Source organism: Drosophila sechellia, chromosome X (genome assembly GCF_004382195.2).
Source record: "Drosophila sechellia strain sech25 chromosome X, ASM438219v1, whole genome shotgun sequence".
NCBI lineage: Eukaryota > Metazoa > Arthropoda > Insecta > Diptera > Drosophilidae > Drosophila > Drosophila sechellia.
In genome coordinates, this window is record NC_045954.1 from 3,469,522 (window position 1) to 3,487,505 (window position 17,984).

The 17,984-nt window shown below is 39.1% G+C and overlaps 1 protein-coding gene across 8 annotated transcripts in view; it reads left to right on the top strand.

The window, feature by feature from the left end:
- The window catches only part of LOC6612574 (uncharacterized protein DDB_G0271670), a 31,318-nt gene that overhangs the window by 2,700 nt on the left and 10,634 nt on the right, over positions 1-17,984 (top strand). For 3 of the 8 annotated variants that reach the window (XM_032724266.1, XM_032724270.1, XM_032724271.1), the window contains exon 1: positions 13,545-13,810. The exons of 1 other annotated variant lie outside the window; for it this stretch is intronic. The gene's annotated coding sequence lies outside the window, so the exon portion shown is untranslated. Of the gene's footprint in view, positions 1-8,730; positions 8,822-13,544; positions 13,811-17,984 lie in introns of those variants that run through there. 4 more of the 8 variants (XM_032724269.1, XM_032724272.1, XM_032724268.1 and 1 more) reach the window with 3 other exon arrangements.

Genomic DNA, 17,984 nt, shown 5'->3' on the forward strand with positions numbered 1-17,984 from the left:
AACATTAAATGCAGATTATGTGTTTATGTCTTGCATCATCATCAGCACGCATAAAAAAATTTATCTATTTACCGTTATTACTAATGCAAAAGGCCTCTATATGTATATGTACACATACATATGTATGTATGTATATATTCGTATTTTTTAACTTTTGGCAATGTTCACGCCCCCATTTAAGCAAAAAGTGAAATCGTTTTTACGTAGTATTTTGCTGGGTTTTAAAATAAAAACCCAACAAGCAAACGAAACAAAAATTCACAATAAATAAAAATAGTACATATGTATATGTACTATGCAAAAATCAGCACAACAACAATACAATAAAAAATATAAACAAAAGGTGATGGCCAGACAAGAAGGCCTTAACCCCAATAAATGTGTAAAAACAATTGAAAAGCAACCAGCAATAGCAACAACAACCCAACAAAATACATAACATTGCTAATTTATTGCGATTTGTGGGTGGTGAAAGTACAAAAATGGAAAGGGCTTAAGCTACCTGACAGATGGAGTCTTTCACATTAATCCAAATTTGAAAATTACAGACCAGAACATTCAATTTTATCATACAAAATAACTTGCAATTAAAGATAACAGAACGGAATGCCGACAGATGGCGCCACCTGATGATATCAGACAGAAAATGCAACGCATACTGAATGTATAGTAATCTATGTACATATGTACATATGTACTACTTACATAACCTTAAGATTCAAATGCAAGATTGTTTACAAATAATCAAATAAATACATTAAGGAACCAAAACGAGTTCAGTTACGATCGTTATATAACGAACTGGAAACCCGAAAAACCTTGAGACACAAAAAACGAAAAAAAAAAAACTACAAACAACTAAAGCAAAAAGTCGGATTTTTTCAAGCTAACAATTGCAATTATTTCAACATTAAAAGTTATTTGGCGGCTGCAAAAATTAATTCGATTTTAATTTGGCGCGCATAGGGCTGTGTTACTATCTTCCTTCCGCTTAAGATATCTGTCCCTTTTTTTGTCATATGTATTTTGGTCATATGTATGTATAGAGGAGATATAGATATAGGTTTGTCGATCCGATCAGTAAGTACATACATTTTGAACTGGGGTTGGGTAGCTTATCATATTTGATTTAATTAGTTACCTTAAACAGTTCAAACAGTGCATACATATAACTTACATTAATGGTTTCCGTCTTAATCCCTTGAGTTAACATTGCAATTTATTGCTCTGTTACGCCGCTGACGTCAGCGACGCCGGCAGCGCTGCAAGCAGAGGCGTTGTAACACAGTCTCATTTTATGGGGGGGGTCTAGGAAAGGGGGGCATTAGTCACTAGTGACAGCCACAGACTAAATGGCACTTGTTGTTTGTTCGTAGAGAGAAAAGCGGTATTCGTTGGCCAAGGGGGTGTGGTGGGCTAGGATTGGGGAGCCGAAAGGCCCACTGACTATAACAAAAGTTAGGTAATGCGAAAGGCTGATAAGCTGAATAGTGAGTAATGATCATAATCATACAATTTCAAATGACGAATTGCAGGTGTCTGTATAAATTAGTAAAAAACTTATTGTGTTTAGAAAATAGAAGACAAGCGTTGAACTTAATGATTTTCAGATCAGTTTAGTACAGAAGAATGTATAATTTATAAAAACAATAACAAAGCTGCTTGCAGCAATTGTGTAATCAATATTTTTTATTAGGTTTTATCATACATGTTGCAAGACTAAAATGCAATTACGAAGAATCAGTAATATAATTTTAAATAATTGAATTTTTTCTAGAATTGAAAATAAAAATTTAAAAAATGAAAACTCATAACTGAAGAATTGCTTTCGAGCTGTCTTCAAAGGAAATTTTAAGTATACAATTTTCCCACACGCTTGTTAAATATTAATCAACAAAAACCAACAGCAAACTGCCGAAAATTATAAATAATTATTTTTGTCACATTTTCAATGTCAACGTTGTCATACATTTTCAGCACACAAATTAACAAACTTTTTTTTTCTTGAATTTTTCTCTTTATTTTTGTCTGGTGCACTCTGAATTTTCAAATTGTTTTTTGGTACTTGCGTCACATTAAAAATTCTTTGGATTTTTGTATATAATTTGATGTGTTATTATATTAGGGTAAACCAAAAAATGTTGTGAAATTTCCATAAGTTGGTTGTTTTTTTAAGTTTGTTCACATTAAGGAATCATTTTTATTTCTTAAAAGTCTTTACCCCCAATTTAATTATACAATTATTTTCATCTATTTGTGTTGCTATTTACTACCAACCATTGTTCGACCTGCAAAGAGAAAGGGAATGAGAAAAAGAGAGTGGGAAAGAGAGTATATATTTTTCACAATGTGCACATGCCTCGATGAATGTGTGCGTGAGTGTGTGTGTAAGTTTTGTATCTGACATCAGCGACACAATAACAAAGCAGCGTGCAAAGCTAAAACCAAATCGAAAAAGAAATGAAACGAAGACAACAAAAGGCAAACCAGTAAACACGTCAGCCAAGTCATTGAACACAAAAAACCATGCAAAGAGAGATATAAAGAGGGGTAGCAATTACAGTGCGATTAAGACGGTTGAAGAGCAAAAGAGAGGGAGAGGGTCGTTTGCGTGGCAGCTTTTGGTTTGGCACAAGAAAAGGCAAACAAACTAAAGCTGACACGTGAGCTTAGCAAAGAGCGGAAAGAAGAGAGTTGTGAAGAGCTAATTATTCACGAGTAGCGTTCAAAGAGAGGACGAAGAGCGATTAAAGATAAGAACAAAATAACTTAAAGTAAAGTTAAATTACAAGCTATCACAAAAATAAAATAGACGGAACAAACCAAAAGAAATTGGATTAAATATTTTTTAGCATAGACAAACCAAGAAGGATAGAATCATAACTAAAACGGCAAGCGGGCGTTTTGCAGAATATCATAGAAATTGTTTAAGCCTTACAAACTGAAACAAAAAAGCAGCTAGCAATTTAAAAAAAAAATATGACTAAGTGTTGTCTCTCTTAAGAGAGAGAGCGACATCTGCAATTTGCATTTGCAATGACAACACCCCAAAATGCACACACGCAAGTACAAAAGCAAACAGAAAATACAAATGCTCGTTCCCTCTTTTTCTCTCTCTTGTTTTTGTTTTTGTGTCGCGTGATTTAGGCGAAGCCGAAATAGCGGTAAAGACAACACAGTGATAACACAAACACCCAGAAACACCCCCTCCCTCCCTCCCACGTTCACTGTGAACAGCCCACTCGCAACGCTCTCTTTCCTCTTGGCCTCTTCAAGCAAATATAGCCGCCTCGCTTGTGCACGCTGCCAACGCCTGACGCTTATTATTGTAGGTCATAAATGCATGCACATGACTGCACTTGGTGCAAGGGTGAGGGGGAGAGTGAACGAGAGAGGCTGGATCTCTGTGTGTGTTTTGGGGCTACGTGTACAATTTGAATGCGCTACATTGCTTTTGAGGAGCGCTTAAAACCCGAAGATGAATCATCGTGAGAAAAAATTGAAGTTATTTCAGAAACATGGTTACAGTGCGGTGGGAATTTCCGCCCTCCCGCCTTTTCTATTATAACCCATTGTTGTCGTATTATTTTATGTATGTATAAAAAATAAGATAAAACAGTAATTAGGTATCATTTTACAAGCGAGATTCATTAAATGTTTTAAAACTTCATATACATTTGTTTGTGTAGAGCATACTTGAGTTCTTAAAAGGCCGCTTAATCTGCTCTTCTTCTTCCCTGCTGCTTCCTCTTCTTCAACCGCTGTCATAATCAAAGCGAACGCTCTGTAATTAACAGTGCCTGCGTGTGGGGAGTGTTGAATGGGGGCGCAAGAGAGTCGGTGGCAAAGAGAGAGAGAGAGTAGGAGAGGGAGAGGAGACTCTGTGGTTTTGTGACTTTCGTAAAACGTTTGTTTTTGCTTCTGATGGCAAATGCAATCTATCGCCTCTCTTCTATACCCCTTCTTTTGTTATTTGCCAGCATCCAAGTCAATGTTACTTGACATTTATCTCGAAACGCTGCTAAATAAGCTTATTTTCTAAAAACTAATGTACTAACCAGTTATGAATTGATGACAACAGGCAGCATAAATTATAAATGAAGATGCTGCCATGTCAACGTGACGTATGCGCAATGTCCAATGCATTGGGACAAAAATCAAGAGCAAACGCAAATAGAGAAAAGGAGAAAAGCAGCGACTGCACTTTGTTATTGTTTTTCAGTTAATTAATTTTCATTTTACGCCGGATAATTGTCAATGTCTGTCTTTATCTACGCTTTCCTTTTTGGCTAATTGCTTTAATTTTAAGATCAATTTTGGCTTGCACTTTTTCAACCCTGTTTATAGAATTTCTGCCAAACATTGTAAAATTGGTCGAACATATTCATTCAATCTAATTTTTTTTTTTTTGTATTTGCACTTACCCAAATGCATTTTCCGTAAAGACGATAAGCCAAAGTCGAATATCTAGTCGAAATGTCAAATAATGGAATTGATAGGAGAAGTTATTGAGGTGACCTCCCAAATGTATTTCAAACATTTCGATAATCGTCGAAACTAAAAGGAACAAGGCGACTGATAGTGAAAGAAGAAATTGTGTGGGCTGTGATAAAAGGAAGTGTTTTACGACTTTGATAAGCTTATATTTCAACAAATGCACATTCAAGAGCGCATTTCAAGGTTACTATGTATATTAATCTACATTCTAGGTTTCAAATAAATGAGTTGAGTCAACAGTAAATTGAATTAAATACCAAATAAAGCTGGTTTTGCAGTTTATATTTTATGTGTTGGAAATTAGATTACTATATTTTACACTGTTTGACAAGTTCCCCTTGCGCCAAAATAAACAAGAAGAGCAGGAAAATAGAGAAACGTCAGCGAAGAAAGAGGAAAATGAACTCGGTAAAGTGGCAAACTGGTTGAACGTGCCAAATTCCAATTAGTTGGGCACTTTAGTGGCTCCCCACTGTGTTTATTCCCGGTAAGCCCCCCTATCCCCTTTATCCATCCCTCCGTCCCACTATTAGCAAAACAAAAAAAAATGCCCTGGGCCAAAGACAAACTGCCTGAAAGCCAAGTTTACTGTAAACTTTTTTAGTTGTGCACTGTTTTGGCATGGCTTAATATGCTACCCTTGTTTTTTTTTGGGCGTATTCATTGGTGTATTTTAAGTAATAGGTAATAATAATTTTATGAAATAATTTATGTTTAAGATTAATGTATTTCCATATTTCCTCCTGTTTCACTCTTTTGGCCCCGAAAGTCTGAAAGAATATATGGGAAAATACGAGAGCATGAAAAGATTCTCAACGGCCCTCCTCCTTTTTTGCCATCGTAATCACCACTCTCTGTTGTTTTTGCTGTCTTATCACCGCGAACAAAAACAACAGCAACAACAGCATCTAAGACACATTTGCTGATTATGCTTCCGCCTTTAAAGAAAATAAATAAAATGCATGAAAAACAAAAAAAAAAATAAAATCAAATCAAAAGAAAGAACAGGCTAAAGATGAAGACGGCGAGGAAGAAGAGGCTGAAGGAGAAGGAAAAATACGCCCTCATTCAGCTCTTAATCTCTCTTTCTCTCTCGCTCTCCCGCTCATTGATTCCCTTTATGTTTATCTTTTTTTTCGCCTGATAAGTCTTTGCTTTGTTTTGCTTGTGTGTGTATTTGCACTCTGACATTGGTGTGCGTGGATCAGCTGAAGCTAAAGGCCAGTGCTGTTTGGGAAAATCCAAAGTGGACTGCATAAATACATTTTTGATATTATAATATTAAAATGTGCAATTTTTAGTGATTAAATCTATCCGTAAGATATGTCATATATGTAACCCTAAGCCACTTTCTTTCCACCAACAAGCAAATTGCTTTTTGCAGCGATCAAAGGTTATCCGTACTGCTGACGAACTCGCCGAATTCAATCCGTTTTTGTATCGGCCTACGAAGCCGAACGACTTTTGCTTTACCCTGCCATATCATGTACCCGGAAAGAAGAAGCAGCGGCCGAGACGGCGTTTTAAAAGTGAAAAGTTGAAAACAGCACAAATTGCAACCCCCTCATCCCCAATTAACCCTCTTTGGCACACACCCCCTCCCAGAATTCGCCACTTTGGAAATTTGTTTGCTGCTAATTAGAGTGCGGCACTCTGATTACACACACACACATGTTCACCTTGTGGGGTTAATGGAAAAAACGAAGATACTTGATAATGTTGATAAAAACAAAACTACAAAAACAGCCTGAGAGAGAGAGAAGAGTGTTTGCTCACGTCTTGCTAAAAAAAAAAATGTTAAAAAACAGGGCAAAAAAAGCATGAGGGAGTTAAGCTCTTGAGCAACCGCAAAAAAAAATTATATCGCACCTTACAATTAGAAGTTAGAGATGAAAGATACATACAGAGGTGGTCAAAAGTATTTGTAAAAAAAAGTATTTAAAAGTATTTATAAAAGTATTTTCTTTTGAACACCTCTGTACATTCTGGATTGACAAACTAGTCTCTCAGTTTTAAAGTCACCTATGTAATGAAACCATCCCAAAAATATATGTATGTATATAAATTGATTACTGCAAGGGTATCTACGCTTCGGCTTGCCCCTTTCTTGTTTGCCCATGTGACAGAGCCCAGAAAAACCATCGTCATCGACATCAGACGTCGGTTCACTTGGCCCAAAATGGGCGCTGCATTTTACACTCGAGCGCTTTTGTCACTCGGGTCAGAGTGCAAAGGGTTCGGAAAGAAGGGGCGAAATGGGCGCCCTTTTTTTCTTTTTAGCAACACACACACACACACATACATATATGTATATGTGTGCAAACACTCAGCTTGATTGATTTATGCATGCAAATGCACTACGAGGAAAAAAGCAAGAGCAGCAGAACCAGAATAAGAGGTTTCAAGAAGACAACAACAAGAAGAGCAGAAGCGCAGCATGAAGACTGCATCGGCTTTTTATATTTTCCACAGAAGACTTTTGCTATTTTTAACCGGAATTTAATTAAGTTAAGACTGCTCTTCTCATAACCCCCCACCCCCCCCCCCCTCGTTGTATCGATGATAACGAGAGCTGAGATAACTTTTCCTAGTTTAATACAGTGCCTTACTTTCGATGGTTCGAAAATAATCGTGTGTGCTGAATTGCAGTCGAAGTCCGAATGACGTCGAAAAGCGAAAAATGAAACCGAAATCATCGAGCCAAGTTGTTGCCGCCCCTGCGCCCCACCCACCGACTCTTCATATCTCTCGCTCTTCTCCATTTTCTATCTCTTGCTCGCATTCAGCGCGTGCTGATTGCATTTATGTCAACGTTCGTTTTCAATGTTAAATGTCGCACTCAAATTAAGGGGGTGGCAAACATGCAGGGGCGTTACTATGAAATGAAATAAAAGTGGAAGGGGGAGGTGTGCTGGGGGCTTAAATGCATAAGCAAAGCGAAAATTATGCATGAAATGTGGCATAAAAGTTGCATATCGTTGCCTCCGCAACGTTCTCCGCTGCACGCTGTCGCTCTCCGATTCTCCGTATTGCTCTTCACCGTTTACTTTCCATGTGCAGCAAACATGTCCAAACACGCACACAGCCAAAGGCCGATTGCATTCGCCAGTGTGCGCTGGTGTGCTATGTAAATGGTGAACGTAACAACGGCTAAATAACAAGTACAATGGAACGAAATCATGTGATTCGCCAGAAAATTACTCATGCTAAGAACTATACTAACTAATGTCAAGCAATCAGATATGTATATTTAGTTTTGATATGCATATGAAGACGTACATATGTATGTACATGCTTGCTGTATTTAAATCGCAGTCATTTTAGGGCAGTCGGGACCACTGTGCCGTAGGCCCGCATAGTACCGAAAGCACAACAACACGTGAGCAACAACAATCAGACATTGATGATGGGGCAAGCCCATATAATCAAAGTCAGGAGAGTCAGAGTCAGGGCTTAGTGGCTGGGAAATCAGTCAGTCAGTCCGTCAATCAAGCGGCTATATATAGTCTCGAAAACTGCAATCACACACACTAATGCACCGACGCACTGGGCCAGAGCGAGACGGAAAGAGAGGGAGAGAGAGGGCGAATAAGTTGACCTGTCAAGTTCATGCGATATTCGTTGCATTCAATTGAAAAGTCGTCGCATTGTAGGAACAATTTGAAGGTTTTTTGCGAGCGAATAATCTCCGGGAAAATGACACTACACACTGCTTGTTTAGACCAATGAAACGTGAAGAAAATTCTCAATCCCGAATTGAAACATATTTAATACGCAACATTTTCACCCTTGTTTCACATACATGTGTACATATATGGGAGGTAATTAGAGATACTTTATATCTTATCTTTTGTGCAGTAAGTTTAAGATTAAATCGAGCAGCTCTTTGGAAATTTCGCGTTTCTTTTGATTTATGGCGCGATTACGAAGCTCTCTCCCATCTGATTGATGTCTAACCCTTTGACGCTCCTCTCTTTGTTGAAATATTTCGTTCAGGCAGGATTTGCGGGGCTTCCGCTTTTTTTTGGGCTGCTTTGTTGGCTTCCTTCAATTTAGATTTCGTTTGCCTTCTTTTTTTGCAGCATGAAGAGGTGGGTTGCGACTTGCAACCAGATGTCGCCTTTGGGGTTATCAAAAGTGTTTGGTTACTCCTGTTTTTTTGTTTTTGTTTGTTTTCACTTGTAAATATTTCATGTGCACTTGCTCATTCGCCGTCTCTTTTCCGCATTACAGCTGTCGGAAGATAAAGAAGAAGCAGAAGAGCAGCCAATTTAAAGACGACTCTTCTCGCTTTATTTTCGCTTTTGCAGTTGCAGTTATTTGGGTAAGCTGATTTTCCAAATACCCTTCCTTTTTATTTAAAACAGAGAGTCATTTGGCTATTCGGCTTATTTTAACTAAGTTGCAGCTGAAAAACCGAATAGCACAAAATGTGGCATTAATAGAAGCGTCATCACAAATCTTAAAAATAGACTTCTTAACTATTTGGCTACCCGTTTCAAAAGGGTATAAGGGTTTTTCTTACGCTTTGGGCTACCTGTCTGTCACTCTAGTCTTCCACCCTTTTCTTTTTTGTATACTCTTGCTTTTTGTTTAATAATTGAAATTTTCTGGAATGCCAGAAGTAAAAACACTTGCATCGTAACCCGTCACTTGTTTCGCCTGCATTTGTTGGGTTTTATACATACATACATGCATACGGGCATATGTACATACATATATACATGGGCGCTGCAGAAGGGAAAGGGCAAAAAAGAGAGAGGAGGGTTGCATTACTCATACGCCACGTTGTACAGCCGCACACCTTATTTCTTTTTTTTTTAGTAAAACACTTTTTGGCACGCATTTTTGTGTGATTTGTTGCCAAGTGAACGGTTTTCGTGGGCTCTTTTCATTTTTTGTTCAAGTTAGTTAGGCTTACATAAAGGTATTGAAGGGGATAGCGAGGGGATTGACGTGATTGCGGGGGTCGAAACACTAAATTTTGTTTCCTTCTTATTTTTTATAAGCTAGCTAAAGTTGCTTGCTTTAGTTGAGAAAATGTTTGTTAAAAAGATGAAAACTGTTTGGTTTAGACTCGCATTGAAATTCATTTCTAACCCGTACACGTTTTTATTGAATTGGTTAGAAAGCGATTATGAGTCCTTCAACTTCTCTTTAATACTGCAATATGGCGTTATTGTAGCCGCATAAGCTCATCTCCACTTGTAACGTCCTTAATTGCCTTCTGACCACATATGTGGGTGGTGCCACAAACACGTGCATGTTGCACCATCTAGATCCCACTCGCATTCCACATCCCCTAGCCAAAAGTCGATTCATGAGCCCTTGGCCCAGGCGACAAATGCAAATAGATGGCTCTTCTAATGCGCTCTCTGGTTGCAATGACACACAAGGAAGGCTTAAGAGGTTAGGAGGGTGTAATGTTGCAGGGGCTATGAAGTTCGGCTTAATCTTTGTGTACAGTTGTGTTCAAAATAATACTAGCAAAATTAAACCAATCTTAAAAACCTACAAATTTCCCATATAGTAAAATCAAATACACTCTTTTAACTGATAATGTAAGCCACGTACATTTTACTTGGGCTTGCTTACATTATTCTTACATTTTTGGCTTCAATTGCAACTTTATGAGCTGCTGAATGGTTGAGAGGAGGGGTGGTGGGAAAGCTGGGAGCCAAAGTCGTGTTAGTCGTGAATGTGAATGAAGGATGCACAGGACAGCTTCCTCTCTCTTTCTCGTTCTCTCCTCACTCTCTGCTTCTCTTAGTATCAACATGTTGCGGTAACAAATTGTTGCACTGTTATTGTTGTTTTCATTAGTCCGACTCTTCGGATTTCATTCACTTGTTTTCTCGCCTTCTCTTTCACTCCTTTCAGCCCGGTTTTCGTGCTGCTTGGCGCTTCCCTTGGCTCTCTTCGCTTGCTGCGCCGTCGCTTTTGACCGATTGTCTTCCGGTTTTTTCCACTTGCAGCTTGTTTTTGCTCTCCAATTCTCCTGATACCCTTTATACTGATTTAAAAACAACTCGAATATGATCAAACTTTCTCTTTAAGGCCATTATAACCCCGAATTTGTTCAATGATAGTTCCGATTTGAATTTCTAAGGAAACAATGAGAATCATTCATAACATAAGCAAAGGTGTTGTTGAAGAGTTGTTTATTATCAATTGCAAAGGGCTTTTCAAAATATCCATTCAAATTCCTTTTTAATGTCGAATTTTGTTGGTGCTGCTCTGATTTTTCCCCACCTTCTCCTGCTCACGCACACACACACAAACATTTTAACATCCTGGCATCGCACCTGCGCCTTATTTTTTTGCGTCGCATTTTCCTTTCGTTTTACGCTCTCTTTCGTCATCCTGTTAAGGCTGGCTCTCTCGGTCTATTTCTCTGCTCACCCGGTTTTCTGCAAGCTTGCTCTTCCTTCGTCAAATCGCCCACGCTGCTTTTTCCTCTGCTTCTTCTTGCCGCCAGTACATTTGTGTGCGTATCGAACTCCAATTAGAGCTTGTCTCGCCTTTCTCTCCACCTCTTCCTCTTTGGACTTGATTTCCGTTTCGCGACGTCATGCACTTTGAACTTTTTCTTTTTTGCATTGCACCTGCCCCTTCCCGTTCTTCAGGTCTCCGTTGTTTATGTCCCTTTGCGCTTTCCTTTTTGTTAGCCTCTTCGTCGTAGCTTCCAAAGGAAACAAGAGGCACCAGGACGGGGAGAAGAATTCAAGAGGGCTGAGAAGAATTCCCGAAGAAGTTCTAAAGGAAAAGATTTGGAGCGAGCAAAACAAGTTTTTGTACTCTTTTTTTTGTCCTAGTCAAAACGATAACAAGAAGAGTTCTTCTGGAGTGTCATCAATTATAGTTTAAAAATATTGGTGTTTTTCTAAATGCCTAGAAAAACATACAATGTGCATGTGCATACAAAAAATGTAAGCTGAAGGACTCTTCTGAGATTCTGCAGTCTACAAATGTAGACTCTTAATGTCGTTTAGCAATTCCTGGGACCAGTTTGGTGGTAGTAGGTTTCGGTGTGGTGGGTTACGGAGTGGTGGGTTTTGAAATTTTTGGTTTTAAAAAGTTTTCAAGCCTCAAGTACACTTTATATGAGTAGCTTGCAAAAAGTTTTGGGGTTAAAAAGATTCAACAATTAATTAAAGCACTTAACATTCTAATGATATTCCGAAAACAGTTTTTTTTAATGTTCATTTCCGAGGGCTGGAAAGAAAAACAAAATCCGAAATTGTAAATTTTGACCTAGAAATGCGTGCTGAGCAAAAGCTAATACAAAGCGCAGATGATAAAGCAATGGCACAGGAAGGGCTGATGAACAAGGGAGGAGGGAAATGGGCGGGAGTGAAGGCAAACACAGAGATCCCAAAAAGTACAATGAACCCTTGGCAATTGTTGAGTTGTTGCTGCGAGGGCAACATTGTTGCTGTCCGGCCCCTCACCACCCCTCACCCAACATGCTTCCCAAATGCACAGCCTCTTCCAGAATGGAAATTATGAAAACAAACAGTTTGCTGGGCGATGTTGCTGCTGTGGCACGCTGCAACTTTTGCCCGGGGCCCAGCTTTTTTGGACAGCAAGAGCTTGGCCATGCAGATCAAAACAAGTTCCGTTCCACACAAATGCCAGCACGTTTCGAAATCGCCGACGTCGACGCATCATAACAATAACAAAAGTCCCAACAAAACACACCAGCAACATCAGCAACACCACCACCGAGAGCAACGTGAGCGAGCAAACAGTTTGGTAGCGAACGAAACTACAGTACACACACATCGCGATGAGCTGGGAAAGAAGAGAATGTACCGGATAACGGGCTAGAGTGCGGCAAACAAAGCTGTCCAGGATGAAACTGAGTACATGCAGCTCAGAACTACAGAACCATATTCCGATCAAAGCTGTAGTAAACTTTAAGAACTTATTTTTTGACCCACATGTAGATTTGCTTTTAGGCAATGTCCACCGTATATCTGCTTACATACATATGTGCATGAAACGATGCATTTACAGTGGCAGCGACGTCGACTGCGACAGAGATGGTGTTGGTGCAGGGGCGGATAGAGCGGGAGCGGTGTGCAGATGGGGGTAGGAAGCAGCGGAAAAGTTGCCGTGGACGAAACAATGACGCAGCAACAGCAGCAAATGCGAATGACAATTTAAATGAGAATACGAAAGAGAATGTGGAGCCCAGGCGAACGCAGAAGAAGAAGAAGAGAGCCTTTGCAGCATCTTAGGGTGATCCCAACAACAATGATACATATGTACATATACAAGTGCCAATAATGAATTATTATTATTTCGTTTGTTGGTTCACTTTAAAGTTCTTGGGTATCTTTGCTTGGACTAGCCCTATCGACCATTAATAGTGTTTCCATTTTTTTTTCAAAAAATATACCTGCAAGTTTATATGATAAAGTTCGAATATTTACGTATGTAACTCCTTCGATATTTGTATGTGCTACGCGAAAATATTTTCTTTTTTTTCTGCCCCCGCAATTTGACTTAAAAAAAAGAGCCAGATCTAACGGGAAAAAAGCTGAATTGACAGAAGTGACAATTACTTTGCGCTGCTGTTATTATTGTTACTATCTTCCTGTTTCGCTATGCACAAGCGCATGAAGAGCAACATCAACAAACGGACAAACAGACACAACACCACCAACTGGTCGACAGTTATGGTCACCTAAATATGTAGCGAATGGTAACATATCCTATTTTCGAACTCAGCAGTATCTATAATGTAAACCATTTCAAGATGAAATGAAAGAACTCTAAAGTTTAGTTCAAGACGGGCATTACAAAACGAAATTTTCGTTTTGTGTTGCTATTTGATTGACCGATGCTATATTTGCAACGCGTCACGTGCGCTCTCTTTACGGCGCTCTCTTTGAGTCTTTTCTCTCGCCCGTCCAGCTCTCTTATGGCTGCACTCGTACGCCTTGCGAATGATGCGACTGCGACGCCGGCACCGACCGCGGCAGAGGCAGCGCAATCGAGCTGGCAAAGTTAAAGTTAAAATTGAACGGCGGCCGCATTTAGTTTGCTTCTGTCATTGCATTCGTCGGGTAGGATCACAAGAAACAATAAATAAGATACGAGAATTAAGAAACACAAAAAAACACAAGAATCCGAATCCGAAACCGAAACAGAAGTTATATACAAGAAAAAAAGCTAGAAAAATTTACAAAAGAAACCTTAGCTTGCCTTTACTTTTTTTTCACGTTTAAGTGCAACCACAAACGAAGAAGCAGAAACAAGAACAAGAAGAGAAGCAGCAGCAGCAGAGTGGTTAATAATTCTAACGGTAAATAGTGAGCGCAATATTTAGGTTTAAAGTGCAAAACGAAAAGTTTTCTGCTAGTGTGCGTGTGTTGTTTTTCTTTCATTTGCTTTGTCTCGGTATTTCATGGTGAACGTTTTGTTGCTGTGCTATTTTTTGTCTTTGAAATTTGTTTTTATTTATATGGTTTTAAAGACTTTTCCATTATTGTTGCATAGATTTACCCCGCTGTCTTTGTTCTTATATTTTCGTGCATTTGGTCAACTGTTAGTTTTTTCATTCGCTCAACTTCATTTGGCTTTGTTGTTTTTGTGTGTTTTTAATTTGCCCCCATTTGCTTTGCATTCTGAAGTAGTTTTTTGTTGTTATCGCCTTACAGAGTGTCTGTTTGTTTGTTTTTGTTTATATGCAACCGATATTGCCTGTACGTAGATTAAATTTAATTTGAAACCTAGGCTCGCCTTGTCATACCGAATACTGTTTTCTTTTTGTGTAGCTGAGAGACCCGTTCTTCAGCTTTTTATTTTTGATGTTTTGCTTTGGCTTTGTTTTAGCATGTGCCCTTTTCGAGAGTGTGTTTATTTATTTTTTCTCCAAGCCATCTGCCATGCACACATAAATAACAAAAACAAGAAGAATTTTACAGTGGAGCGCGTGCTTTTTTCTGCTGTCCCACTAGGCACGCCATTCGCCCACACACACAATCGTAGTCATTTGTGGCTCTCTTTGGTCGCTCTTACGCCGTTCCACTCTTGCGCTCTCTTCTGCTGCCTTGGCATTTTTAGTCGTTCGCTTTGCGTTCCGTTCATCCCATTTCATTTTACGTTTTTTTGCCGTAGGGTGCGCGTCGCAGTCGCCGTCGCCGCAGACGTCACACTCTGAAAGTTGCGTCAGTTCAAAAAACTTAAATAGTTATTAAAAAAAAAAAAGATACAAAAAGTACGCGTATTTTTTTTAAGTTGTCAACCAAGTTTGTGCATACCAAAAGATATCAAAGTATTTGGAAATACAAGAAAAAACACATTAAATAATAATATTGTATGGGTATTCGTGATAAGTGTCAGCTTTATTATTTAATCGTGCGTGTGTGTGGGTGTTGAGTTAAATTTAAAAATAAGTTTAAAAAAATGTATTTTTCATGGACAACAAGAAATGATGCATTCGTTTAATATGCCATCGTAAATCTAGAATACATCGCCACCCTCAATGTTTTCTTATTGGATTTTTATTCTTACTTGACCAAAATGCAATGAACAACATTGACTACGTACTGAATTTGAGTTTTGAAAAATAAATCTATTAAATGTAACAGAAAATGAAAGAAAACTAAGGGAAATAATTTGCAAACGCGAGTGATATTCGATTTCTATTTTTAAACGTGCAAAAACGAATTTTTTCTTCATTTTTTGCACGCTTCATCACTCTTCATTTCAAAATTAGCAACAAAAACACATGACGAAAACCGTCAGCGCAAAGGAAATGCAAAGAAAGTGCGTAGAGTGGGAGGGAGAGCAATCAGTGAAACAGAGGAAAACCCCAAGGAAAGAGAGCTTTCAAAATCACGGGGAAGCAAGAACTTTTTGTTGTTATTGTTGTCTGTTGCTTCCTTCTTTTGGATTCTACTTTCTTTTGCCTGTTTTTCACAGAGAGCTTTTATTTCATTTTATTTTGTAGTTTCCGTCTGTACAATTTATTTGTTGTTTGCCTTGAGTGCATTGTTTAAAACAAGGCCCCTTTTTGTACACATATATATGTATATTTTTTAATTTCGAGTAAAAAATGTTAAGATTAATCATCAGGTCAGGTATCCGTTCCCGAAATTACCGAAAAAGGATTGAGTTTCCCCGAAACCTTTTTCTCAGATTACAGATTTTTCTTAGCTTAGGTCAAATCAACCGCAAAATGTTCCATTAAATCGTTCGCTTATTCTGCCCTTTTCCCTATCAACTTTTTGCATTTTGACTTTTGAGTTTCAGTAGTGTGTTTAATGTGATTATTGGATGGGGAATCTCAATCACCTCTTGTGTGTGCAACAACCCCTCTTTCGAGTCCTGTTCCGGTTTTGTCCCAGAAAGGTTTCCCTTTGATTTCCGCACATTCCGTTTCGATTCATAAACGCACAGAAGTACCTCAATAAAATGGACCTTCTGGTGCTAAGAATCGCAATTTCCCAGCCAAGGCAGTTCGAGATACTATCGCATAAATACATGTAACAGCTTCTGGTTTGTTCCTAACATTGCAAGATAAGTTTACCTTTTTGTTGTAAGAATTGAAATATTGAAAATATTCTTTGATTTCCATACACCCTTTGGTAATTCGTGTTAGCCAGGCTCTACTGTCCTGGATTCCTTTCACACGCAGGCCAAGAAAGCTGGCGCAGAAAGCCTGACAATGGGCCTATACCCTATAAGGTATTTTCGAAAATACGATGACGACCCTTGGCCCTCAAACTGCGAACCCTGGGGTGGAATTATTCTCCTGTTCTCCTGTTTTGGGTGGTTTTCTGTTTTCGGTTTCAGGTACAATATACCTCATATATGATGCGTGTGTTATGTACACATGTACATATACATGCATACGTCCGTACGTACATATATATTATTTGGGTTCTCGAATTCACGAATAAGTTGTACGTGCAGTGTGAGGTTGCGTGGGTGTCGCAGTCAATTACTGCGATTTTTTCCCTGTTCGTTTTTCGGGACGCTTAAAGCGATTTCGATTTGAATATTTAATAGAATTTGCCACGCGCCACAGGCTTTCTCCGCCATGTCTCATCCTCGCTCTCTCCACGGCTCTTGTTTTTGCTCTTGTCTCAGTTGACAATGAGCAATGTCACCCGCGCTAAACCAAACAATTGACGCTGGGAATAGATTACAATAGTTCTAATTGAGTCTTTAAAATGTATATAAAAAAAACACCAGGTGCTAATTTTTGATAGTTGATAAAAAAAAATGAAATTACTCAATTGGATGGCGATTATTTTATGTCTAGTTGGTGGATTGTAGGCATTGGATGCCCAAAATATGTATCTCTATTAGTGGATATATTTGGCTTATCGAAATAATGAGGGGTGTGAATTTGAGTGGGTGGTTAACGGAGGGTGTGTGTGGAGGGGGGTGGGGGGTTCGGTGGTTCGGTCATTTAAAGCGCGCTAATGTCAAGGCAGCGCCATTCGCAGGTCTTTCGGTCATGTCGCGAAGCTCTCTCCTCTCTCTTCAGAGGGAGAGAGACACATTGATGGGGAGTTCGGAAGAGAGAGCAGCTGCAAAGGCTAAAATGCAATAAAGCCGGCTGCAATGCCCTATATCGTTCTCTTTCTCACGCGCGACCCTTGACCTTTTATCAAAATTATGACAACAACAATAAACACAATGCAACATTATTTTCTCTTAATGCTTTTCGCCGCTCAGTTGAATGCCCCACACACACACACACACACACACACGTACGCGCACATGGAAAACCAGCAGCTGACGAAAGATGAAAAATGGGAAATGAAAAAGAGGGGTTAAGGGATGGGGAAAGGAAAAGGGACCGGGTGAAGAAGTCGGAGAGGGAGGAGAAGATGCCTGCGCGCACGCGCCAATCTTTTACTTTTTTTTTTTTTGTTTCATTACTACATTATTTTATCTCGCCATCTACGGTGAAAACTAAGCTATGTTGATCCAATTTGGACATTTAATATGAGTCAGAATCTGCGACTTGATCAGTTTTGTGCATTTGTTCATAGTCCAGAATTCGTTTAAAATTTTGTGGCAAATAATATACGCTTTACTGGTCCACCGTAGGGAGAGCACTCTGTTCCTGTGGCTCTCGTTTATTCCCCTCAATAGCAATTCCTTTTCTGTTGACTGCAACTAGTTGGTTGGGGCTCTCTCCATCCCCCTCTCTCTCTCTCTCTCTCTCTCATTCTCTCTTTTTATTTGCTATTTTGTTCGGTGTTTTGTTTGGTGTTTTTGTCTGTATTGTTGCCACGCAGCTGTGCACAATTAGCGCAAACGCAACAGCTGCTGACGTCGACGTTGGCAGCGCTGCACAGCTGGTAGCAGAGTGGCAAGAAGATACAAATAAACTAAGTGGGCTTGGAGTCGACCAATTTGAACTTGTTACCAACTATAGATGTCAACCAACCTTATTTATTGCCCGATTTTGTGTCCGTTTTGTGTGTGACGTTGCGTGCTAAATAATATTAGTATCA